The 26,947-nt window shown below is 45.8% G+C and overlaps 1 protein-coding gene across 1 annotated transcript in view; it reads right to left on the bottom strand.

The window, feature by feature from the left end:
• The window catches only part of LOC142559680 (uncharacterized), a 242,287-nt gene extending 239,506 nt beyond the window's left edge, over window positions 1-2,781 (bottom strand). The window contains exon 1 of the mRNA XM_075671244.1: window positions 2,636-2,781. The gene's annotated coding sequence lies outside the window, so the exon portion shown is untranslated. The remainder of the gene's footprint in view (window positions 1-2,635) is intronic.
• Between the last annotated feature and the right edge of the window lie 24,166 nt (window positions 2,782-26,947).

The following is a 26,947-nucleotide window of genomic DNA, read 5'->3' as shown; positions in this document are numbered from 1 at the left end:
CGTTTGGATTCGGAATTGTTGAAAAAATGCTACAATTGATTGCGTACAGAAGGATTCTCACAACGTGTGAATGGTAAAAGAAGGCTGACTCTCAGACCTCATGTGGTGACGAAGTTTGTTTGACGAAAGCGGCGACGAAAGTGCATCAGTGCTATGAAGCAAAAAGAAACGTTTTCACAAATATCGCACGGTAACGACAAAATGTATGTGTAGATTTGTTACCCTATGTTGGCTCTCGACATGGATTTTTTTTATTTTTACGGAATATTCATTTTAATATTCTTGATAAGATTTATTGATGCTCTATTTTATTATTTTTATATTCGCAACCCGTCATTAACTTCTGCCTCATGCACTCACCCCTACACAACCTACACTGGAAGTTTTCAATTTGACATTCAGAATTGCGTGCTGATTCTTTCCAAGAGTACTCCTGAAGTGATGATCATGATGATGAAGAAACCTGGCGATTTTTTTCGCCTCGTATCTGAGAATTGAATACCAAGCCAAAAGAACTTTTGTCGAAGCACTTTCACGATATATTTCAATCACTACCTCCCCTCATACTTGCCCAAAGTAGGTTGCATGAGAAAGATCAGCGCCCTCTAACAAGGTGGTCATATCTGCCATAAAATGCACAGCTTTAAAACGACTTACCAGGAAGGACCTGCTGTACGTCTAGTTGGCCTCGCAGTACTGCTAAGTGTAATTGACGCTAGAGAGACAATTGAACACAAAAAGAGGAGACAAGAACAAGAGCTAGTGTCAACTCTTGAATTGCAGGATTGCCTGGTAAATGCGTGTACGGACCCTTCCTGCCAATGAACATCTGGAGTTTGCACTTGTGTTTGTCCCGTAACCCTATGAGTGCATTTTTAGGTGATCACTTCCTTCAACACGACAAACTGCTGATGTCATTGTTCGCCTTATATTTCGGGGGCGTTTAACATTGTATATAATCAAACACTAATTTCTTAAATGGAAGTCATCATCAAATTCAGACTAGTTACTTCTGACTTGGCTGCCAACCTTTTTACCTGCCTGCCATGCAGAGTCGGATGGGTTTTTATAACCTTGTCGTTCACGTATGAAACCATTCTACGCATTAGAAGCAAAATTGCTAAAGATATGTCGTGCGCGCGTCACAGGCAGATCATTAGTTAAAACTACACAATTATGCATGTCAGTTGTTTCTTCGCGTCACAATGGCTCCAAAGTCTACGTATTCCGATGACAATATTTTCGATGGACACGTGTGGTTCCTGTCGGTAAAGTCGAGTTCACTGCTTTTGTCACAATTAATCATCATCATCATCATCAGCCTGGTTACGCCCACTGCAGGGCAAAGGCCTCTCCCATACTTCTCCAACAACCCCGGTCATGTACTAATTGTGGCCATGCCGTCCCTGCAAACTTCTTAATCTCATCCGCCCACCTATCTTTCTGCCGCCCCCTGCTACGCTTCCCTTCCCTTGGGATCCAGTCCGTAACCCTTAATGACCATCGGTTATCTTCCCTCCTGATTACATGACCTGCCCATGCCCATTTCTTTTTCTTGATTTTAACTAAGATGTCATTAACTCGCGTTTGTTCCCTCACCCAATGTGCTCTTTTCTTATCCCTTAACGTTACACCTATCATTCTTCTTTCCATAGCTCGTTGTGTCGTCCTCAATTTGAGTAGAACCCTTTTAGTAAGCCTCCAAGTTTCTGCCCCGTAGGTGAGTACTGGTAAGACACAGCTATTATATACTTTTCTCGTGCGGGATAATGGCAACCTGCTGTTCATGATTTGGGAATGCCTGCCAAACGTACCCCAGCCCATTCTTATTCTTCTGATTATTTCCGTCTCATGATCCGGATCCGCCGTCACTACCTGCCCTAAGCAGATGTATTCCCTTACGACTTCCAGTGCCTCGCTGCCTATTGTAAATTGCTGTTCTCTCCCGAGACTGTTAAGCATTACTTTAGTTTTCTGCAGATTAATTTTTAGACCCACTCTTCTGCTTTGCCTCTCCAGGTCAGTGAGCATGCATTGCAATTGGTCCCCTGAGTTACTAATCAAGGCAATATCATCAGCGAATCGCAAGTTACTAAGGTATTCTCCATTAACTTTTATCCCCAATTCTTCCCAATGCAGTTCTCTGAATACCTCCTGTAAACAAGCTGTGAATAGCATTGGAGATATCGTATCTCCCTGCCTGACGCCTTTCTTTATTGGGATTTTGTTGCTTGCTTTATGGAGGACTACGGTGGCTGTGGAGCCGCTATAGATATCTTCCAGCATTTTTACATATGGCTCATCTACACCCTGATTCCGTAATGCCTCCATGACTGCTGAGGTTTCGACAATTCATGGTACATTTTTAACAGTAAGCTGAGCACAGGTTCTAATGCATTCCTGAAAGATTAGCGTTTCAACGTATTCTCAGTTAAGAGTGTTTGTTTGTAACTCCTTCCTATTGGAACTCAACGCAGGCTACATCAGTAGCACTTGTGGTTCACAACACCCCTGATTTTCGTTGCGCATATTTTGTTGATGCAGTAAGCTTTAGCGTTATGTAGAACTTTATGCGACAGCTGTAGGCCTCCTGCTCACTAGAGCTGCTACATTCGTAACAACTGTGGCATCTCACCCGTCGCGGCGCTCCTGTTCCCCTTCGTGAGGCACCACGACGCGGGTGGCGACCGATTCCGATGTCCAGAGGCCAGTCGGCCGTGAAACCAGCGTCGTTGTCTCCGTTCCCGATGCCGGATACGTAAAGCTGCCTGTGCTGGTGGACGCAGCCTGCGGTAGAATATTCTTTAAAATTCACTGCAGACCTCATGCTTATCCTTCATTTCCAGAAAGAGAGATTACCACTCTACCTAGCAAAATTGTAATTAGGTGATTGTAAATTATATTGTAGTAATGGTGAAGATATTGCCTCTCATTTTGAAAGTTCCATCACGGAGCAATACAAAATAAAATTTGTTTCGCTTGCCCCGTCTTCTCAGATGTGAGCTGATTCGATCATAATTTCAAACAAAACAGGTAAAATGTCCTAACATTTTCATTAACTTCATGATTTCGTACTAACGGCTGGATCGTGCTTGTTTTGAGTCTGTATGTGCTAGCTAGTGAGACTTTTTAATGCAATAACAGTTGCTGCGCCGAATGTTCTTTGAAGGCATTGCTTTCCTTGCTCACCTTACAAGGTTTGGCGTAGCATCGGTTTAGCTATCTCTAAAGCATAAAAATGTACGTCTTAAGGAGTGAAGAAACCAGAATTACCGCTCAGAAAGTAAAATTATCAGTGTGTGTGCAATTAATGTCAATATATTCAAAAATTAGCCACTTTGTGATATGTTGCGTTGTCGTTGTGATCTGCCTACCTAACCCCATGGTAAAAAAAAGTGATGTCAGTCAAAGTCGGCGCGAGAAAAGACAACGTCAATGCACATGCGAGCAAATAAACCGAACGAAAATACTTATGAATAAAGCAAATTTGGGCTCCGTGACACATGCGCACTGTCTCACAAATCAACGAAGGAAATAGTGAAAGCAATGAAAAATATTAGATGAATATGCAACATTGCATAAGCTTTAATGCCGCGAATTTCTCTGCATGTAAGCACATGTACCAGGAAGGTTGACCTTTTTTATTTTCTCGTCCACATTGGTGACACGTTTTTTCGCCATAAGCTCGCGATGATTGCGTTGATATGATGGCACGACGTGCAGTTTCTAGTATTTTTTTTTCATTGTTAGGAATACAGCACAAGTCAAACCCCTTCTCTACATCGAAGAAAAAGCAAACCAGCAGCACTGCGCTGTAACAACAAAACAAGCACTATCTCCAGGGTATGCACACATTATGTGCACATTTAAATACGTAGCTAGCAGGCGACTTCAAGCGCCATTTACGCTGTGCGTTGCTCAGCCAATGTCCATCAGGTGGTGACTACGCTTATCTTAGTGAACATTAGCGTGTTGCAACGTATCTGTGAAGGCAAACCAATGGCGTTTGGTGTCCTTCGAATGCTTCAAGCAGATCGTATGTCGCAGCACCGTCGCTTTCTGGTGCAATTCTTTATATCTGCACTACTTCAGTGCTCACAGCTTATGTAAGCTGGAAAGTTCACTGTTGACTAGTTCAGGCACGAAGCACTGCGCAAAAAGGGAGCTACCCTGCAGATGGTAAGCTCCAGCGCGCATACTTAAAAGGAGAGCAGAGCACCAGAGAACCAAAAACCAAACTCTAAATGGGTTTGTATGAAACGAACTCACATGTGATGCAACAACCCGTTGTCTCATAAAAATATTACGGCTTCAGGATAGACCGCGCGGGCTTTGTTTATCTATTATTGCGGTGCCCTGCTGCGATGATGTTCATTGTCTACATACGCGGAAAAGACTGATTATATATGATGGAATTTCAGTCAGTAAATGGCACTAAAAAATACTCCATTTGCACGCAGCTGCTACTTTGTCAAGGCCGGTGTGGTGATGCACTATAAAAAAGGGAGCAATTTTCGAGGACCAAAATGTTTCACCGCTGTTTTCTTCACTTGTATGCAGCCTTGAAAAAAGGTTGACTCATACAATTCACAAACTGGTTATAATTGTATTTGAGAAGCGCTCTATTTAGCCTCTATAATGTGAGATATTAACACATTCTCTTTTTAGGCAAGTACCAAATGTCGTAGAAACAAGGAGTACAAACTTATTGCCGGTATTAGTATAGGACGAATTTATTCGCAGCAGTGAAAGAACAGCACTATATAAACTGAATACTATAGGAGTACAACTGTTTGGTATGCTGACCACAAAGCAGTTTCCTATTCCCGTTTCATAGGTAAAATTGAGAATTGTGCTTTTACTTCTACATTACAACTGATATTTTGATATTTGAACACACATTGTGAATGTTACCTATGGCCACACGGTGTTCACCACGAAGAGACTGTCCTACGGTTGCACGCCAACTATTTCTTGTCTCAGCGACAAATCCTTTTTTGTGCGAGAAACAGAGAATCCACATCAACTGTAAGACACTGCTTGTGCCTAATATTCACTGTTCGCAAATAAAAGCCTTAACGGGGAACAGCACACAGGTTCTGCACCACATTTCGTATTCGTATATTGAGCCACAAAATTGGTAAAATCATCGAGTGAAGAATTTTAACGTCCTGCCGCTTCACCATGAGTGACGCTGTAGTGTAAGGATCTACAGCATTTTCGATTACCCACGACGCAAAACACCAAGGTTCCTATTTGTACCCCTGAAACAAGTGTTATTTTTCATTCCACATGGCACAAAAGTGTATATATGAATATTTTGGCCACTGGAAGTAGCAGTAGTAGGAAGTATAGCGCTTAGTTGCGAATAGGCACCCACATTGCCTGACTCCACATCCTAACCTGCTCACTTAGTTGCGTTGCGGACAGGTACAATACCTTTTGAATTTGTGGCCGAAATTCTGCTCAGAAATGCAATCAATACTTTATAAGTGTCCTGCGCATCTTCCCTGCCCTCCATGCTGCTCGCGCGATTAAAAAGAGTTCCATTCTTTGCGACAGACGTAATTTTCGCTCTAGAAAGCTACACTGTGAGCAGTGCCGAAGCAGTTATCAGCGCCATATGAATGACCAGCAATATGCATACTTACTGTGTGCTGCGACGACGGGTCTAGAGAGCAATAATGGGATTTCAAGTATTTTACTGCCTAATAAAGTACAGTTGTGCTCTGTTACGGAGTGTAAATTTTTATTTAGAATTAGGGTGGCATATTTGCACAAATATATTCATAAGTTGTTGAAAAAGGAAATTTTAGATGGTGAACTTTATGGTGCATTTGTGATTATTTATAGATACAGCGCAAGTAGCTGAAGTCTTGACGTAATGGAATTAGGAACGTAGAATGTATAGAACAATTAAACTTAACTGAAAATATCGTGGCATGTAAACCACTTCCATTTCACCACACCGCCGGGATGGTGTGTGGCTCTATCGTTCATTGTTGATTTCCTTTGTGCAAGGAAATGTGAAACAGAATTCATTATGTGCCGCCATTGGTGGTGCCTTTATTGGTTTAAAACTTTACGTCTGTCATTTTTAAATATGTTAATTATGCTTTATTAAGGAAAAAGCTAAATATGACGGAGAATTGCTAATTCGTTTAGGTGCGAAAGCTATTTTGCTGCACTAATGACGAAAAGGACTTAATAGATAATATTTACATTTCTTCTCTGCAGAATTAAGGCTGAGCATATTGCCGCTAAAATATTAAAAATCGGCCGACGCACCTAATACTTCCTTCACGCGGAAATGCGAAAGCATTATAGCCTCTTTCATGAAATCAAAACGCAGTTAGAACGCAGGTTCTCCCCTGTGTTATAACTGCCGTATCGTAAGGCCAAATCATACCGTACAGAGCACCTGAAAGTGCCCGCTTTCATGTGAAGAGCCGATCACTCAAACTGCCGTTGAGCGGCAACGCACTTTGCTCATTGGCTGCGCCGTCACGGGCCCAGTTATGCGCGCACTAGGGACACCTTGATCAACCAGAACCGTCGAGCCCATGTGATGTCAGGGAAGCGCGGACGTTCCGCACAGCAGAGGCGCGGATTCGATTCTTACCAAGATCGAAATTTACCGAATTTTCTTTTCACGCTAATTGATTTAATTTGTTTACAGCAAACCGCCTGAGAAATTTAGCGTATGTCCGATGATTTATGCCGAGTTCTTACGCTGCGCTATCCGCCATTTTTGGTACGATCGCATGGTGGCGACGCCGGCGACGCCGCGTTTTCTCGCCATGGGGCACGCGATGCTCTCGCGTCAGAATATGTGTAGAAAATGAGCCATTGAAAACGCAAGACATTTGTTGCCTCCGCACGCCTGACTGAGTGCAAAATTTCGTTTTTTCATCCTGTGCCACTTTGCAGGATCAGAAAGCAAAAATGATTGAACGGTATCATAGAAGGCCACGGAAGCTCTTCTCAGTTGCTGCTAGCAACGTCAGCAGCAGGCACGAATAATTCGCTTTTGTAAATTCTATCGAAGTACCAGATTCCTTCCTATAATGTGTTTACAGTGTAAGCTTACTTGCGTGTAACCTTACTCGCGTACGGCTTTATCTTAGCAACATTCCTCTGTATTTTCAAGAATACTACCAATAAGGGTGGCAACCTAATGCCGGGCCCTGCATCTGGCGAGCAGTAAGTTAGCGCCAAAAAAAAAAAGAATCCATGCTGTAGAAACAGGTAAACGGTAAAATTCAGGCATCAACCATAAATCAGAATGAAATTCTTAACTTTCTGACGTGCCTATATTTTCGTGTCTGATTTTGTGCGACTCTCAAATAGGCGAATACGTCATGCTTTCCTTGCCATGAACGGAACCTGAAAGAGAACCCTTGGGCTGTTTACGGAACATGGAAGCATTGTGAGAAAAGTTGTAGCTGTCTTACCTGTTTCGGTTGTTCCTGTCAGAAGCATGAAATGAATCACAGGTTGGTGAAAGAATCTTATATAATTCTCTACATCCTTTAAAGGTCCTTCAGAGGTCCTTTAAACAGTTCTAAACAGCATTCATCATTAATAAAGAGAAAATGGGACATCCAACCCAACGTACCAAATTGCTAAAGAGGAAACCCATAGGGGCTCCTGGAAACAAAAACCCTCGCAGTTGAAAAACTGGTCCTGGTCAGGGACTCGAACCCGGCACCACCGCCTTTCAGTGGCAGCCGATCTACCATCTGAGCTAACTGGGTGGCTAGCAGATGGCAGGGCAAAGTCGAATTCATCAACACCTCCAAGCAAAGGAGATACAAAGTACTTCTCTCCACCCTACGGGTTTCCTCAGAGCTATTACGTCAAACTATTGCCTATTGCCTTCCCCCTTTTTCTTCAACTACGAGGGTTTTCTACCGAGGAAGCCCTATGGGTTTCTTCAGCAGCAATTTGCTACTCTTGAGTGGATGTCTCACCTATCCTCTATTGATTAGTTCTTGTCACCTTGCCGGTGGAAAGGTTCCGTGGGCCGTTTCACAATTCAAGGCACCATGCTGCGCCTATCGGCCCACCTTAAGGATATGCCTGTGCACAGCGGTGTCATAGACCTCTCCGTAGGCCACGTCACAAACAACACGCAAGACATGGCATTCGCCGCAGCATACTTGGTCCCCAGAGTGACCAAGAAGATGGTGTGGCGACTGATGCCCGTGTACCTGATAGCTTAGACAAATAACGGGTTAATGCACTCTGACGACAACATTCGCGAACACCACAGGGCACTCGCGGCCTGCGGTTACTTCTACTTCGACGGCTCAAAGCCCCAAAACACTTGGGGCTGAATTCACAAAGCTTTTTGTTCGTAAGTGCTGTTTTTCATTGGCTGATCACCTTCGCTAACAGTATGTCGTATATCACTATTGGCAGGCACGACAGCATTTAGCGTACGAATGTTTTGTCACTACTGGCCCTGGTTTCTGGAATCCATAAGGGAAGCCTGGGGTGTCGAGCTGGCTTTTCTGAAATGGTACTCAGTGGCAGTCCACGTGCAGTATTCGGCCACATCTTTGTCAGCGAAATTAGATACTTTATGTCTTCCGCCGATGTAAGGCACTTCTCTGCCCATCGCCCTCTGCTCGCCGTCATTTCCAACGGACAAGAGGATGATGCAGTGTCTTCTACCAACGCTGCCAAATCGAAGGACGCCTCGTGTTAGCCTTTGCACTGCTAAGGAAAGTGGAAGGGAACTTATTATCTGGCTGTAAAACTTTATTTTCACGCTATTTCGGTAGCTGCCGGAATGTAAATATCAAGACTACATTTACGCCAAAACGTCATGTCCACAAATGTGTGCACAGGTTGTGAAAACATCTCTCGAGCTGTTCGCAGCTATATTTTAAGGGCCGCCTTATCCGAGATACAGTGAGCTCCTTTGAAAACAGGGTAAATCAGCTTGACAAACCAGCGAGATTTCAATGCCTCGAGACGATAGCATGAGATGTACGGTAGAAAACGTGTGCACGAATGTCGACACAGGTATTGAACGAGAACGAGAACGCTCGAAAATTTTCTATTTTTTATTTAACGGCCACCTCAGCGAAGATAAGGCATTCACTTTTAGAACATTAGTAAATAATGGACCAGGCTGAGATAGGCTAGCAATTTCAGCGTCTGGCCACTTCTCGTTCAGGAGTACTTGGCTGTTGAATGAGTGCAATGAAGAGATACCAGCGTCCCCATTTCTCTTCCTCATGACATCCTATCAGTAATTACACACCGTCACAAAGAATGGAAGAACTTTACTCGTTTCCAGGAAATAGAGGCACTGGCGATACTTCGCGGTGCTTCGATTTCCGTGCTAAATGTCGGAAAGAAAATATCAATGCGCCCTAAGCGCACTCCCGTGTTTCTCGCCGCAGCAACAGCTACTAAGAACCGAGTGTTTTAGATGGCCGGTTTGGCAACCCTGTAAAACCGACTAGGCATTGAATTAATTGTTCACTGGTGCACTGAGTAAGTTATTGCGTGAAGCTGCGAGCAGAAGGAATGTGCAGCTTAGGGCTTAGGGCTTACAGTCTATAAAATGTTTGCACCCTTTGGGGTCTTTGCACCCTTTGGGCCACACAAAAATAATCATTATCTGTCTTGCCAGCATTTCCTTTCTTGAAAAGGCTGCGCTCGTTACTTTCCTGTCGAGAAGGCTCCGTTATGCTGACAACGCGCATGCCGTTCGTGACTTGGAAGTATCGGGCTCGCAGCGTTATAGAAAGGAAGTGCGGATAAGACAAATGACGAATATTGTTGTGTGGTAAATATGCAGTCCAAAGGGTGCAATTGTTTTAAGAGTGTAGGAGTACAGGATCATTCAACAGTAGCGCTAATTGCTTGCGCGCTTTCATGTCGTCATCCAGTCATTCACTTGGTAGACTTAGTTGTATCAAACCTTCTTTGAGAGTGCCGCTGCCGCACGCACAACGCGCACACATGCCCGCTGGCTTTGTTTGTATTTATGGTTGCATCTTATAAACTCCAGAAAATCGCCCTGCTGGTACTATATGATTAGAGTATGTAGCAAAATTTGGCATTCCAAATAACCTCATGGAGCCAGTAAGCATAAAACTGAGCAGTAGTTTTCGCTATTAAATATTTAAGTATACCAGAGGTATTACAGTAGGAGGAAGCCTTCTGCTAACAGGACAGCGTTGGCGCGGTCCACGTATTTCGCAGCCTTTCTTTTTATTAGCTGATTCAATGTTAGCATACACAGCATCAAGACGGCAAGTTGGGCAGTTGGTTAGGATTCATTGTAAGGTTTCTTACAGCACAACACAAGACACGCACAAAATGATAGCAAGAAACGACGACACGGCGCTGTTTTCTCTCAAGTATATTTATTGAAGATATGTCTAACATATACAGGCTGTCCCCCATCACTTGAGCCAAAGTTTTAAACGTGAAAGGCTTTCTGGACGAGAACTCTACCGAATAAATAATGTTGGCACTCGCCTAGAGTTACTCAGCCTACCTTTTATTTTCCCCTTAACTAAAGGATTAGTTATGTTTAATTAATCAAAATTTTAACTATGGGCTGCAGATCCGAAGTCTGATACGCAGAATTGTAGAGTACCTTCAGACACCTCTCAATGAATTGTTTCCACATGATAATCATACATGGTCCTTTTTGCCACGTTCCAAAGAAAGCCCACGAAATATAAAAAATACCTCGCGAGGGGGTGCTGTCGCACAGTTACTGTTCTGCTCTCAAGCGTGCAATGGGTGAACAATGTCGGCTGCAGCCAGACTGGCCCGCGACAGGGCGTCATACCTATTGTAAGTATCTGGACACGGGGCTTTTATGACATGACGGCGCAGATGCGTGCTGCTGGTAGAGCGGTGCCGAAGCGATAAAGCGTCTAAGGCCACGAAAAACAAAAGATGAAAGCCGCACTGCTGCTCGAAAGAAGGACAGGGCGAAGGCCGTGGCAGCGATGGAAGGCGATGACGGCTGCTAGAACTTTGCCTTTGTACACAAATGACCTTGTAGTAGTTTTCGAATTGAACGCTGTTGCTGCAACTTGAAACCTTGGGGCTCGATTGAGAGCGAATAAATCACACGGAGACAAACTAAGTCATGGTAAAAAAAAGAAACCTTGGCTATATGCAAGGAAGGTTACGCCTGTCTTCTTCAGAACATGGCTCTTCTTGCACTGGCCCCGTCTGCTCTCCTTCTCACACTTACTGTTTACCAGTCGTTCTTTTTTGATCTCGCACCTCGCACGCGCATCGCTTCGTGGTTGCAGTATTGCGTGGCCGCGTCTGGGTTCACACTTGTGCACCGTGACTTGTACGCGAGTCCCTGAGAGAGTGCGGCCGCGGGATGTTTCAGTTTACCGGATGTAGACCAGGCCCTATGCACCTCGTTTGAACCAATCCCAGCGAACTGCAATATATCTAGTGCTCCTCAGGCGCCCGAATCCCTGAGTGTTCTCCACAGCAACGCTATTTGGCCGTGATCAACGTTGAGCAGCAGATATGGCGTACTCCAATGAGGAAAGGACGGATACGATTTTGGCTCGAAGTGCCTTATGTGGACATAGCAGGCTCCCAGTTGAGTTATTTCAACGCTGGCACCCAAGTACGCATCCGAACTCAATGGCGATATTGCGTGCCTCTGAAACACTGAGGCCGACTGGGACCTTTAGGAAGAAACGAGATAAAACTTCAATCCTGAGCGATGACATGGAGACGGATATTCTGTGAAAGTTTTCTTGAGATGCACATGCAAGTGTTCGTAGTATGGGTGCTGAATTTTGAGTGTCAAAGTTGTTCTAAAACTGTACTTAGTCGCATCAAAACACACACAGACTCCATTTTGTTTATTGCACTTCTTCTTTATTCTCTTTTCTCCCCCTGCCCCTTGTTTCGTTTCAACTTCTATTTGCCGGCCGTCATGAAATTGCTTCTTTTCCCCAGCATTGTTTGCATCCCTACCGGAATAATACTTAAATATATTCCTAATAGGGGCGGATTCCATGGTGTCATTGGGACCAATGTACCATATTGTCTTTACGTTCCCTGATTGACTTGCTGTCTTGATCACACGACATGGTCCGTTATAGGCCGCGTTCTGGCTTGGCCTTCTTTTTACCAGTACGAAGTCGCGGACGTCGAGTGTTGGTAACTTTGTATTTTGCCTCTTATCGAAATTTCTCTTCATTCTTTCACGATACCTTGATCTACTATCTCCAGTTCTTGCTGCTTCTGTGAGCATTATATTGTTGGCAATCTCGACGCTTATATCCGCAGGCAGATAAAGTGGCCTCCCAGTTACAGCGAATAGAGGAGTGCGTCCCTGGACAATTGCATACGAGCGGTTGTGGGGGTCTACTGCCACTTCCAGATAACACTTCCAACCACCTGGGAATGCTGCATACATGCTAATGTAATATTTGATGTACGTGGTAGCCCTTTCAGCTAGCCCATTTGTTGCGGGATGATAGGGCGCAGTCAACCGTAACTTGATGCTAAGCTTTTCAGCCCATTCCTGTAGCTGACAACTTCGGAAAGCAGGTCCATTGTCGCAGACAATTCATTTTACACTGTCAAACATTTTTCTGTTCAAAAATGAAATTACGCTGTTAGCATCTTCTTTACCAGGTCTTGCTGCAATCATCCTGGTGCATTAATCAATGCATAACAGGAACGTTTGTGTCTTAGCTCCTTCAGACTTTCTTTGTAGTTCCGCAAAGTCTAGATGAATCATCTCAAATAGCGTGTTAGAATATTGTGGTATAGCAATTTTTTGCGTCGGTTGTTTAAATTTTTCTTTGTTAATCGGGCACTTATGACATGATAAAACATAGTGTTTTGTTTCTTGCTTCATACAAGGCCACGAGAACCTTTTTGTCAATTTCATGTAGGTTCTCCAAAAGCCATCATAGCCTCCTGATTCGGGGCTCTCATGGTACGGTCCTAATATTTTTGGAACCAAGGAAGTAGGAACGGCAACTCGCCCATTGTTAGTACGTAGCAAAACCTCGGTTTCTTCCCATATTCTTGCAGCATTTGCCTCTTCAAGATTGTCTGGGAGCATAATGGCTAATCGTGACATTGCATCAGCGTCCTTCAGAGAAGCTCCCAGACGATGAGCTAATTCAAAATTAAATTGCTGCAGTTCACCCACCCAATGGGCTATCTTTCCTCTCAGTTCGGCCATCTTCAATGTGTACGTTAGTGCTCCATGGTCTGCGTACAGCTTGAACTTTGCACCTTCCAAATATGAACGGAAGTAGCGGACGGCTTTTAAAGCGGCGAGAGCTTCTTTTCCTGTTTTGGTACAGTTCAATTCAGTTTTGCTAAATGTGTAGCTGTAGTATCCAACTACACGAAGCTGTTAGTATGGTGGGCGTGAAGTATCTCTCACGTAAGACTGCTCCCGTTCCATAGTGAGAAGCATCGTTATTCAACTCGAAGGGCAGCGCAATGTCTGGTAAGCACAAGACAGGATCAGAATAAATTATTCGGACCAATTCTCGGTAGGCGTTATCTCATTCTTCTGTCCAACAAAAGGGAACATCCTTCTGAGTCAGCCTTGTCAGACAGCGACTTTTGAGAGCATAATCTTGAATGAATGCTCTGAAATGGCCCGCCAAGCCTAGAAACACGCGAAGTGAGTGTACATCGTATAACTTTGCTATTTTTGGTATGTGAGCTACTGATTCTTCTTTCTTATTCTTCGTTGTTCTGTCCAAAACTCTGCCTAGAAATGTCACCTCACTTTTGAAAAACTAACTCTTCTTAAAATTAACTATTAGCTTAGCATCAGATAACACGGCCAGAATATGACCCAGGGGTTCCTCGTGCAACTTTTCACATTTAGAGTAGATGATAATGTCGTCCACGTTAACATTGCAGAAGCGTCCAATGTAGGGATTCAAAACAGTGTACATCATCTTTTTAAATCAACTTATGCGTTTTTCCATTCAAAAAGAAGGCGATTATATTCGTATACGCCAAATGAATTCTAAATGTAGTGTATTGCTTGGGGTCTTCTTGCAGTGGCACCTGTCAGAAGCCATTGCACAAGTCTATGCGAGAAAAGCAGGTACAGCCTCTAGTTTCATCGATAATAGTGTCTATCCTTGGCACTGGAAAAGGAATCAACAGGGTTCGGTTATTTACTGCGCTGTAATCCGTACATAGCCGCCAGCAGCCGTCTTGCTTTGGAGCAATGGTGATAGGTCGAAGCGAAGGGAGACTCCGACGGGCGAATTACATTAGCATCTAACATATCTTGTAGCTCTTCTTTTAGCCACGCCTTCTTTTCTCTCGTCAAGTTGCATGACTTTTTCTCACAACTGTTTTGCCGGACAGGTGAAATGGCGCTTCGAACTTTGTTTTTATTGGTTTTATCCTTCAAGCATGCCAGTTCGAGGTAGAGTTGAGGAAGTACAGTGTCTTTCTTCAGCATCCGTAGGTGGCCTTCTTTTTGTCCCGTCTCTGTATGGTCAGCCTCTTGATGAACAGACACCGTATCGTCCCACTAAACATTTAGTCTCAACAACTTCATGTACGGACGAGACAGCAGAAAGTCGTACTCCACAGTGTCTAAAACTAATGCAACCACTTCTGCCTCTTAAGATTGGTACTTTACTTTCAGGCGTGCCCGCTCACAATACTCTCTCTTGCTTCCATCATACTCACGCACAAGAACTGATCTCCCTCGGAGATCATCTTGCGGGTTTTTGTTGCTTTTTTTAAGAATGAATACGTTCAGCCGGCAGCACGCATTTGCACTGTCATGCGATAAGAGCCGCATGCCCAGATACCTACACTACGCATGAAGCCCTGTCGCGGGCCAGTCTCGCTGCAGTTGACCTTGTTCAACCATCGCACGCTTGAGAGCAGCACAATAACAGTGCGCAAGCCCCCGTCACGTGGTACTTTTTCAGATTTCGTGGGCTTTCTTTGGAACGCGGAAAAAAAGACCCACGTACGATTATCGTGTTGGAAACAACTTATTGCGAAGTTTCTCAAGGTGCTCTACGACTTTGCGTTTCACACTTGGGGTCTGTAGCCAATACTTAAAAAGTTGATTAATTAAACATAGGTAACCGGTTAGTTAAGTGGAAAATAAAAAAAAAAATCATATAGCCTGAGTAACTCTAGGCCAGCAGCAACATTATGGGTTTGGTTCTACTCGCGTCCGGAGTGCCTTTATTTTAAAACTGTGGCTCAAGTTATGTGGGACACCCTGCATTTAAGTACCAGTTCATAACCATGACATGCACGAGACACAGAGATACATCGAGGCAACTGCGACCAACTGACGAATAATTAAAATTGACATAGGTAACGATTTTCCTGGTCATGAATAACGATAGACGGTTCGTTGATAGATGTCCCTAATCTTTATACTGTAAGCCTCAGCAATTTCTCTTGTCAATTGTCTGGCGTGTTTATAAATTATATTAGCTATGAGTGTCAAAAAAAGGATATGTCAGAAAGAAAGTTATAAATGGCATCATTAATGACGGCAGAGCGCCGTGTCGTCATTTTTTACCTTCCTTTTATGCGTGTGCTGTGTTGTACTAAAACGAACCTTACATTGAATTTGCATACATCTTATTAGACAGCTGAATAGAAGTTTACACGGTAAACCATGCGATACACAAGGCTAGACATTGATTTATTTCAGCAAAGCGGTTCATTAAGGAATACAGAAAAGCTAGATTCTGCGCGAAGATTGAAACGAGAAAATATTTTCGGCTTCACTGTTCATTACCACACCAAAATTAACCATAGTTGTACTTACCGAAGAATGTCATCGCTAAGAGAATTAAAAAAGAAGAAAATAGAAAAGTGTACATCCCAAAGCCTAAAGCAGCACACGTCTTTTGTTCAGCTCAACTTCAATGAAAATAAAAATTTTAATTAGTATTTGCAACCTACGTACTTAAGTCACAAATTTTATTTTCCGCATCCTTTACTCTTTCATTGCTGCCATATGCAACGAATGTAAACTTTGTGTGACGCCCAGTTCCCCTTGGACAGTGAGAAATGCGAAAATCGGCCGCACAACCCTTTCGAGCGCTTTGTTACAAACTTTCTTCCTCAAAAGCAACCACCTCGATGGTCCAAATAAATGTTTTCTCTCTCTGTCTCACTCTCTTTTACTGAAGCTGCAACTTATCTACATGGAATAAACTTCCGCACGCACATTGACTGCAAAGGTGACTACACCTATCTCGGTAACTATTGTATTTCTCCCAGGACTGCTCGATAACTTCTTCACTGTTCGCAAAGCGCACTCATAGTGCTCATTAGTCCTAGCAAACCTAAATGATTACAACGAGTAATTAGGCCAGATATCTTCAAGTGTGCATATAGTTTAACCATAAGCTGCATTCTATTTTTTACAAAATATGAACAATGTGACACCCCATGCACCTCGGAACTCACATGAAGATGGGTAGAAAACGAGGTTAGTAATTATTTGCATGACGTCCAGTTAACTGTAACAAGGTAATCTTTTACACAATTTGCGCCTAACATGCCGCCGAATATTATATATAAGAACCTGTTGAGACTGGGTATTTTCGGAACACTGCTAAACATGGCGGAAAGCGGCCGCATCACGATTTCGCAACTTTCCCAAGGGACTTTTTTCCCAGACACTCGAGGTATTCTCGAACTTGCATACAAGTGTTGTTTTAAGTTGATCACAACACAAAGATGAAAAGTGCAATTTGCCGCCCCAATTGGCAAACAAACATTTTGGACCGCAATGTCCGTACTATTCGCGGCTCATTCCTGTGTTTCTGCGTCACCCTCTGATGTGTACCTGTGTGCGTACGTGATTCAATTAAGTGATTTACATTAGTTTTATAGCAGTCCTTGCTAAAAACATGCATACACCTTCAATATGGATGCTGCGTTTTTAGGCGATATTAACACATCAAGTTTTATTTTTGATTTTTCCGTTTTGCGTCGTGCGAATTATGAAGCAGCATTGTGGCATTCTTTTGGTAGCTTCATCTGGAATCAGAAATATAAAGTGCATAAAGCATTGTTGTTGTGATCCACTGGTACGTAAATTCAAGGGTGCGTTGCGAAGACTGTGCTAAAACTCTGCGTACTAGCCTGTTGAGATATAAGGTAAGCATGCGTGTAGTGAGCTCAAAAACGCTACACGGGGTTAATATATTTAATGTTTTCGGTGATTAAAATTATCTGTGGCAGGTAACATACATGTAGTTCTTCAGTGAAATTATTCAGAGACGCGGACACCATGTGCACGATAAATCGAAAGACATATTCAACAAATTAAAACAATCACTACTTCTGAATTATATTACTTTACGGTACATATAGCATTTTACGAACTGCAGCCGGTTATCTTGCAAGACGTATCCTCTTGTAAATAACCTTCAGAATGAAAGCAATTAGGAGACACGCACCATGAAACACGCCGCATGAAATCGCTGTTCTTCCAGACTTTTTTACCATAACGTTCTTTTATACGTTAAGGCACAACCGTAACTGTAACGCCCATGAATTTGGTCGCACACTTCTAAAATTATTGCCTCCAAACTAGCAAAACCCTGAGAGTTCGTTGCAGCGGTAACGGCCTCAAGACCTCAGCGGCTACAATTAAGATTCAACCTCGGTAATTCAGAACATCGTCGTTTGTTCACAGTTTTTCGTATTTGCACTACACGGCGTACACTCTAAATATTTAACACCCTTATGGGTGTTAAAAGGCGTGTTTTCTGCATTTACACCCATGTGCACATCCTCTTACCGCCCTTCTCGGTCAAAACACCCTACCATAAGGGTGTATACCTCATATAAGGTGTGACTTTGTTCGAAGAAGGATGTTAAATTCACGGCTGAAAGGTGTTGAACGCATTGATGCATAAATATGGGCCACGTGTACACGGCCGCGCATTGAACAACGTGTGTTTCTATTGCATTTTTAATGCGAAAGCATTTTATGTCCTTTCAGGTAGAAAAGCTGGCGTTCTCTGCAACAACAATGCATACGAGACCCTGCTCATTCCAATCTTCCCATTTCCCTTGAATGTATTCAGAAAGCACTCAGAAGCACGCCGCCTGTTTTATTCGCTCAAATTTTCACGTCATTCTAGCGTAACCTTCATGATAAGAACACGAGGTCTACCTGACCTTTGGTTACGTTGTAGATACTTTCGCCTGTGTCTATTTCATAGAATATGCTACTTTAACCCTTCTCTTAAAGAAAATACTTTTATCCGCACACCCACTATTAAAGAAAATATTTTCGCCACACCAAGTTTTATCTCGTCTCGCATCGACCATAAACACAAAATAATTGTGCCATTCTTCCTTTTTGCCAAGAACAACCATTGCATGAAATCGCCTACCCGCCTCCACAGTCTCAATTTGTGACACCACTAATTCAAGATCACCGTTCAAAGTGTCTTACAGTTTGACTTTCTATTCTTGCCCGGCACTGCATATATTGTATACTTTCACCACTTCTTTCTTTTGAGTCCACTAGGCCTTGAAAGTGTGTAAAACAAATAAATAAAATGTGACGTCATCAGTGTCTTGTATGACGTCAGTTGTGATACAGAAGTTAGTAAATAGAACAATGTTAATTATGAGCAATTATGGGTAACTAATGTGAAATAATGTGAATTAGGTTGGAATAAATTGGATTAAAGTTCGTACAAACTATAGCAACGTGGATTACGGCAGATTAAGGTAGAATTATGAAGGACACGCGACAATGCAAGAACCAACGTATCACGGTCACGTGAGAATTGCAAGTGTACAGGCGTGAAGTCATTAAGTTTTCGCATCCCTAAGTGACTGTCAATTTTTTTTCTAGGGATCTGATGTTTTTGGCACTACGACCACTCCAAAGTGTATCATCGAGAAAAAGTACGCACTTTCACTTACAATTTATTTACCAGGATATCTTGTGCTCACAGTAATATCAGGCAATTAAACACTTCTAAGACAAACTGCAGTAGCAGAATGAAAAAACGCGAGCAATTTGCGCAATTCGGCACGAATATTTTGGTGCCCTTAATAGCCCAACCAAAAGTTGCAAAATAAAGAAGCTGTCTGGATACATTGCTGAACAAACAGGGACGTGCTGTTAGACGAGCCTCTGCTGTGCAGTGGCACCAACGTACAATTTGCTTGGCGCAGCCATAAAGAAGACATTTACCGCAGCAAGATCAAGCTGGAAGTTGTCAAACCCTAATCTCCACGTACCTTGCCTAAATTATTCAAGAGTTTTACTAAGGTAGTGATCTGCTTTGTAAGCGCAACCTGGGACCCAGTTTGTAAGGCTCAGCCTATATATTAGGGGCTAGTTTCGCCAAAGCTGTAATCGCTCTTCCGCAGCACACGCTTTTACAAACGAAGTCTTCAGCACCTCATGAATGTTGACACTTCGCCGTCGCACGATCAAGATGTGAGCGCCTTTGTCGAGCCACAATCCCGCTCAAACTATACGCTGTGACCTCCCAAGGTTGCTTGGTTCGGACGCAGCGAGTCATCTAATCCCATCGGCAGAAGAGCGCCGATCGCGTCTCTCAGGGTCACGAGCTGCGTGCTGTACCCACAGTGATGCGGCACAGACTGCGCCTCCCCCCCCCCCCCCAAAAAAAAAACATGCTCGGAACAAAACGTAGTAGCAACTCCCAGCCCACCGCCCTAGTTAGCGACCACAACAAACAGCAGCAAACATGCGAGCAAGGAAACCTCTCAGAACAAAGGGGTAGCAGCAGGTGTTTTTCTAACAATCGAACTGACTTCGGCGCAACGCAGTCTACGCGGCCGCCCCCTGCCCAATGAAAAGCGACCGAAAGTGACGCGACGACCGCGACGGCAATGTAGCCTCACGGCCATAGAGCAAGTCTGGGGCCGAATCTTATAACGGTTCGGAATACGAACCGTCCGCTTCGCCGCTTACGTCATTAGATGTGCTACTCCCAAACCGGCGGTGGAAGAAGGGGAGTACGCGACCAATAGATGAGAGGGTGCCACCTCTGAAGTGTACTTCGTTATATAACGAGCTAATCGAGGAATCGCAGAATGTTTCTGCTTGCTAAATGAAGGTAAAATATAAATTAAATATTATACGCCAAGTTTCCAAGTATAAACTTCGGGTGTCGGGCTTTTACGCAATGCAGAAGTAATTTATTAATGTCATTCTTTTTCATTCTCAGCCCACAGGCGGTATCGTAAGCGTGAATGAGTTGGCCACGGAGTGAAAGAAGAGGAAGTTACAAATGAGCGCATACGCGGCTGCGTCGGCTTACGCGTCTTTGAATGTTTTCGAACCTTTTTGGTGTTCGCCACCGATATTTTGGTCTTTTCTAAACCAGTTTCGCGCGAGCTTTCCGACGATACCTTTTTTGTTGGGGTGAGTGACGTTTTCGGCGAGTTATTGAACTTTGAGTGTGCGAAACGGTGCCTAGGGTTAGTTACGAGTACGGAGCTAGGGTTAGCTTCGAGTACAGCACTTTCGAGGCGGCGCCGGGCCTCGTAAGGCCCCTGTCGCCCTGAAAAGACGGCGAAGATGCCCGAAACGGTGACGGTTGAAGGCATGGACATCAATCCGGAAGACTTTGATGGAGCTGGGTGGACTACCGCCCTAGGCGCCAGACGACGACGGGATCCGGCAAAGGCCGCGACGCAGGCAAGCACCGCGACGAAGAACGGTTTCGACGCCCGCTCCCGCTCGACAGTTCAGAGGGTCGTAGCCGCTTCGCGGCTCCCCCGGCTGCCGAGAGACGAGATTAAGATCGTTGTCCGGCCCCGAGGAGGGCTCGACGTTTCGAAGGTGGACTTGGTGCTGCTGGCGAGGGCTCTGACCATGGCCGCGGCACTAACCGACCAACAAGCATCGCAGGACACGATCTGCCCCAATAAGGTACAAAATATTATTGTAGTTTCGAATCCGGTGTCATCCAACGCTGCCGCTTATTCCGGCATCCAGAAAATTCACACAAAAGTCGGAGCTTTCGAGGTCTCTGCATACGTGGCCGCGCCTGAAAACACTTGCAAAGGGGTCATCAGGAACGTTGACCCCTCGATAGAAGAGCATGCCCTCAAAAGCATGATCGTAAATCAAAGGAACCCGACCGCCATTGAGGTCAAGAGAATCAAAAACACGCATGTCGTTGCGATCCTCTTCGACGGACTTGGAGTCCCAAACAACGTCATGTGCGGAACGGCCCTATTGCCATGTTCGCTTTACAAACGACAAGTCGACGTTTGTTACGCCTGCGGCCGGGTCGGGCACAGGGCCGATGTATGCCACAGCAGCAAAGAAGAGAGAAGTAAATGCCTCAACTGCGGAGAAGTGCTCCCACACGGCGCTGCAGAACTACACAACTGCACCCCGAAATGCAAGCTCTGCGATGGCAATCACCCCACGCGCGACCGTTCGTGCAGACAAAGAATTCACATCCCATACGTCGTGCGAAGACGCTGGAGAAGAAGACGAAACCGCTCCGACAGAGATGCCAACCCGCACGAGGTCAGTGACCCAGCGGCCATGCAGCAGGATCCGGCAGGTGGCTCCATCCCCAAGCAGCGCTCCCAATCCAGAGGGCGCTCTCGCTCTCAATCCAAAGGACGCTCCCAATCCAGAGGGCGCTCCCGCTCCAGGGGCCGATCCCGGTCGAGATCCAGCTCCAGGCGGCCCGGCAATAAAATGACATGGGCCGACATGGTCGGCAACAACGGTTCTGCACCGCCAACTTCAAAGCCAGGTAAGGCACAGTCAGAGCACGTGGCAGACCCGCGAAAACACACACTAGAGAGGGAAAACAAAGCACTCAAACAGGAACTAGCTGAACTCAGGGCAAGCCTAGCCAGGCTAGAAGGCCGCATCTTAACAAACAACACACCGACACCCATCCCTCACTCTTCAGGGACCATGGTCGCATCGTGTAGCACACACAAACGCAGGGCCGTCGTCATCCAAAGCGATGACACATCTGATGCGGATGCGTGAATGTCTGATGTCAGCGAGGCTCCTTCTAACGCATCCGTCAGTGACAACAAAGCTAAGCGCAGCATGAAGAAGAAGAGCAAGTACAACGTACTTCAATCGGCAATTACTGAAATCAAGGAGGTACTCACTCAAATCTGCGGCAAACTCGACCGCCTAGAAAGACCAATCGCTCATCCGAAAACCACGAAAATAATCCTCACGCCGGACCCAGGGCCCATGTCTGCACTGGGACCCACACCTTCGCCGCCCGTACCCTCCAAGCCGCCAGGCCCAATGAATGAGCCCAGCATAAATAGGGCCACGCCAAACCAGTACAATCGATAACGCACCAGAATATTTCAAGATCTTGCAATGGAACTGTAACTCATTCAACAAAAAGAAACCTAACCTAACGCAATTCGTCAGGTCATGTAAAGAAAAGCCACACGTCATCATCCTACAAGAATGCGGGGCGGAAAAGAACATTCAAAACATGTCCTTCTCGGGGTACAAGGTTTCCAGGCCGACCCTGGACCCAGAGTTTAAACAATCCAGGGGCGTTGCCACTCTCATCCGCAAAGATGTCAGCTTTGTGGAAAGGGACACCCCGACGTACAAAAAAGGCCTGGAATCCATGCTCACAGAAATTATCCCCAGTCGGGCCCTAAAGACCAACATTTACATATTAAACGTCTACAGTTCCCCGACTGACAGACTCAGAAATTTTAACAAACTACTCACATCGGTCGCGTCGCAAGCCAAGGAGAAGCCACTGATCGTTGCCGGTGACTTCAACGCGCACACCACAGTCTGGGGCTACGCCACCAATGACAGGAAAGGAATTAACCTTGCCGAGTGTGCGGACACCCTAGGCATGCAACTCATCACGGACTCAAGGTTTCCGTCACGCAGAGGCAACTCGGTTCAGAGGGACACCACAGCGGACCTGACGTTCCTCAGAAACGCTGACGGGTCGTGGGACAACCTGCAAGAGGACCTTCGCAGTGATCATTACATCCTAGAAATCAACGTCCGCATCACAACCACTTCTCCGAAGAATTACACCTACGTCGACTGGGACCTCTTCAGAAGAATGAGGGGTAATGCGGACCAAGAAGAAGAAACCTTCGAAGAGCTCTTGGAAAACCTGAAAATTACGGTGGCCAATGCCACTAAAGAAATAAACGTGGATCTGGAGGTGCCAGCCATGGACTCCAGACTCGCACACCTCCTGGAGGCCAAGAATGCGCTAAGAGAAAGATGGAAACAGCAGATGCTAAACAGGAGGCTGAGGTCTAAATTAACGAAAATAAAGAAAGAGATCGAAGAACACTCCAGAAAGTTGAATGCGCAGCAATGGGACGAAGTGTGTAATGAGGCGGACGGTAAAATGAGAAGGGGCAGCAAGTGGAGCCTTCTTAAGAACCTATTCGCCGACAACAACAAACCGACCAAGAGTTATGCCCGACTAACGATCGAAAGGCTCGTTCATCTTCGCACGAAAAAAGGCACGAGTCCGCGGGACTTTGCTGACGCCCTGGCAGACATCTACCGACCAGTAGAGCGCAACTTTGTCCCGTGGGACGACCCGACACGAGTATAAGGGGACAGCTCAACTATCCCTGGATCGTCCTTTCGAGGTTTCGGAAATTGCGCACGCCCTTCATGAACTAAACCGACGCTCGGCCCCCGGCCCAGACATAATAACAAACAAACTACTCAGAAATCTAGATGGCAAAGCCATACAAATCATTACGAGCAAAATTAACGAGGTATGGGCTGAAGGCCGGGTACCGGATGAATGGCGAACTGCCAATGTAGTCCTCATCCCCAAACCCGGAAAACCGCTTCATGCCGAGAATCTGAAACCCATCTCCCTTACGTCGTGCCTCGGGAAGGTCGCAGAACATGCCATCCACAATAAAATTGGAGCGCACATTGAAGAAAACGGCCTATTCCACCACAATCTCATAGGCTTCAGAAAATCACTATCCACACAAGACGCCATGCTACTCATCAGGAACGCCGTCATAGACAACAAATCCAGGGATGTAAAAGGCATCCTGGCGCTCGACTTAACCAAGACCTTCGACACGGTCAGGCACGAGCACATCCTCAACGAAATCTCCACTTTAGATCTCGGAGTAAATTTCCACAATTTCGTAACATCGTTTTTGGATAACCGAACGGCCACCATAAACGTCGGACAAATCAGAAGCAGGAAGTACATGCTAGGTAACATCGGTACCCCGCAAGGGTCAGTGCTTTCGCCGCTTCTTTTCAACATCGCAATGCATGATTTTGCAAACAAACTCTCGAAAGTCCCGGGGGTAGGGCATGCGATTTACGCCGACGCTATCACCATTTGGTCCACGAAAGGCCCGCTAGGCACTCTTGAGCAGAACCTACAGCAAGCGCTGGACACCACGGAAGCTTTTCTTGCAAACACGGGACTGAAGCTCTCCCCCAGCAAATCGGAGCTCCTTCTGTGCAAACAAGGCCCCAGGCTGAGACAGCCCCTTAGCTCCCTCCCCGTTAACCTTCACACCAGGGACGGACTAAACATCCCCAGGTGTAACACAATCAAGGTCCTGGGCATGGTCATTGGGACCTACAGCAATCACAACGCGGAGGCACTAAAACGCGTCACAAAGAGCACCCTCAACTTCACCAGGGTCATATCACGGGTCGCCAGCAAAAGGGACGGACTAAAAGAGGACAACCTCATGAAAGCAATTCACGCCTTCCTCATCAGCCACGTAACCCACGCTGCCCCCTTCCTCAACTGGAAGAAGACGGAGCTGAATAAAATTGATACATTAATCAGAACGGGATTGAAAAAGGTCCTAAGCCTCCCTAAATACACTAGCACGGAACGACTCCTCCAATTGTGGCTACACAACACTGCAACCTAACTCTTTGAGGCACAGCGAAACTCCCAAATTAGTCGGCTTTCACTCACAAGGGCGGGCATCGAGATCTTATTAGAAGCAGGCATACAGCCCCTCTTCATGCCACCAGAGAAGTCGCAACTATGCGCAAACGCCAAGAGATCAATAACCGTTGATCCCATCCCACGAAACATACACCCCATCCACAACGAAGGGCGGAGAAAAGCGAGAGCGAAGGCAATCCTTGACAACATCAAGCGTAAGGAAACGCAAGTCCTCTTCGTTGACGCGGCCAGGTATTGGAATCGAGGCACCTACGCGGTCTCTGTGGTGGACGCCCATGGCTCACTCGTCAACGCAGCCACGGTGGTTACCAACTTCACTCACGAAGCAGAATAAATGGCGATCGCGGTGGCCCTTCGAAGCTGCAAAGGAGCGTCAGTCATTTACTCGGACTCAAGAACAGCTATTAGAACCATCTCGTCGGCAGTCGTCTCTAGGAAAGCAGCTACGGTTATCAACACCATCTTCTTCAAAGAAACGGGAGGAGTCAACCTCACGTCCCTACACATCACCTGGTTCCCGGTCCACATGGGCAACATTTCTGGACATCCTGACTGTAATTCGAACGAGCGGGCACACCGACTGGCGCGAGAGCTCACATTCCGCGTCTGTAGTCCGCCCTCTCGCTTCAACCCAGCCTGGAGGGACCTGGACAACAAAGACCCACTCGTATCATACCGCGAAATCACTTCAAATCATAGATTATCACGAAGAATTTTCCTCCTCCTCACCCAAAGCTCAAAAAAGCACAGGCCGTCACTTACAGACAGTTGCAGAATAGGACATACATCACACCAATGACACTAAGCAGGATTAATCCTGACCTTCCTACTGAATGCCCACACTGCGGCCACGAATACAACAACTTCGAACACATGCTCGGGCTGTGCCCTGCCAACGCGAGCACTGACATTCCCGACCAGTCTTTCTGGGACTCAGCGCTCAGAAGCACAGAGCTCATCGCTCAGCTCATGGCTGTCCAGAGGGCCCGGGCCGTCGCCGAAGGACTCTGTCTACCGGCCCGACCTGGGTCGAGCCGCCGGATTGATTTCTCCTCAGGACCTAAATAAAGTTCTAACTCACTCACTGGCCACGGAGTTGGCAGAGCGCAGGGCTATGTCTTCTGCTACCAGGAGCTCGCACGATGCATGCAACAGGAACGCACTACCAGCACTTCTCAAGTAGCTAGCACGACAAAACCGTGAACTGGTTCTTAGGGACACCTTTACTAGCCGACTATATCAATTTTCCTTCTTTTTTCGCCCTTCGTCATCGGCTGGGACATGACTCGCTCGCCGCCGCGCTGCCGCTATCCCTGCAATCTGCCCCACGGCGCGTCGCGTGATAGAAGGAGTGGAACTTAAATCGAACATTATGCTATACGGGCCCTGCATTGCCTGCGCGAAGTCAAATCGAAGAGTGTGGTGCTGACGGTGCGCGCTGTCCCGTGAAATTGAGAAACAAAGTATGGCACTCCCGAACTAGAGAAAAAAGGGCAGCCAAATAAGAGAGCTCCACAATACCTTCCCGTCCTGACTGTATAGTTTTACCAGCCGAACGAAGGAAGCGCTGAACCAGCCTAGGTTGAACCCTTCTGACTGCTGAACGGTGATCTGCGAGCTATTCGCACTGGCGATAGCACTGGGAATTCGATCTCACCATGCAAATATCTCCTTGGCACTGACTTTGAAACTGAAGTCACGGCAAAGCTGACCCAGCCCTTCAACCGGTCAACACAGCAATTGCGAGAGCAACTTTGTGGACAATGCCGGCAGCAGAGATCTAGGCAATTCCGATTAATGCTTCGCGTCCGACTGAGCTCTGGGAGCTGCAGGCCGGTGCCGATGAACTGCAGCGCGCAATATCCCTTCCTCTGCGTGGAATGGCCACTCGTACGCTTGCACTCGAGTTTCCTCCATTTGATAGCGTAGCCTGCAAAAGGTCTACTTAGAAGGCCAGAAAGGGCGGTGCAACTCATTATCCGTCACTTCTTCGA

The sequence above is a fragment of the Dermacentor variabilis genome, chromosome 10 (genome assembly GCF_050947875.1).
Source record: "Dermacentor variabilis isolate Ectoservices chromosome 10, ASM5094787v1, whole genome shotgun sequence".
Classification (NCBI taxonomy): domain Eukaryota; kingdom Metazoa; phylum Arthropoda; class Arachnida; order Ixodida; family Ixodidae; genus Dermacentor; species Dermacentor variabilis.
Note: the sequence above shows the minus strand (reverse complement) of the source record. Positions and strands in the feature narration are given on the sequence as shown.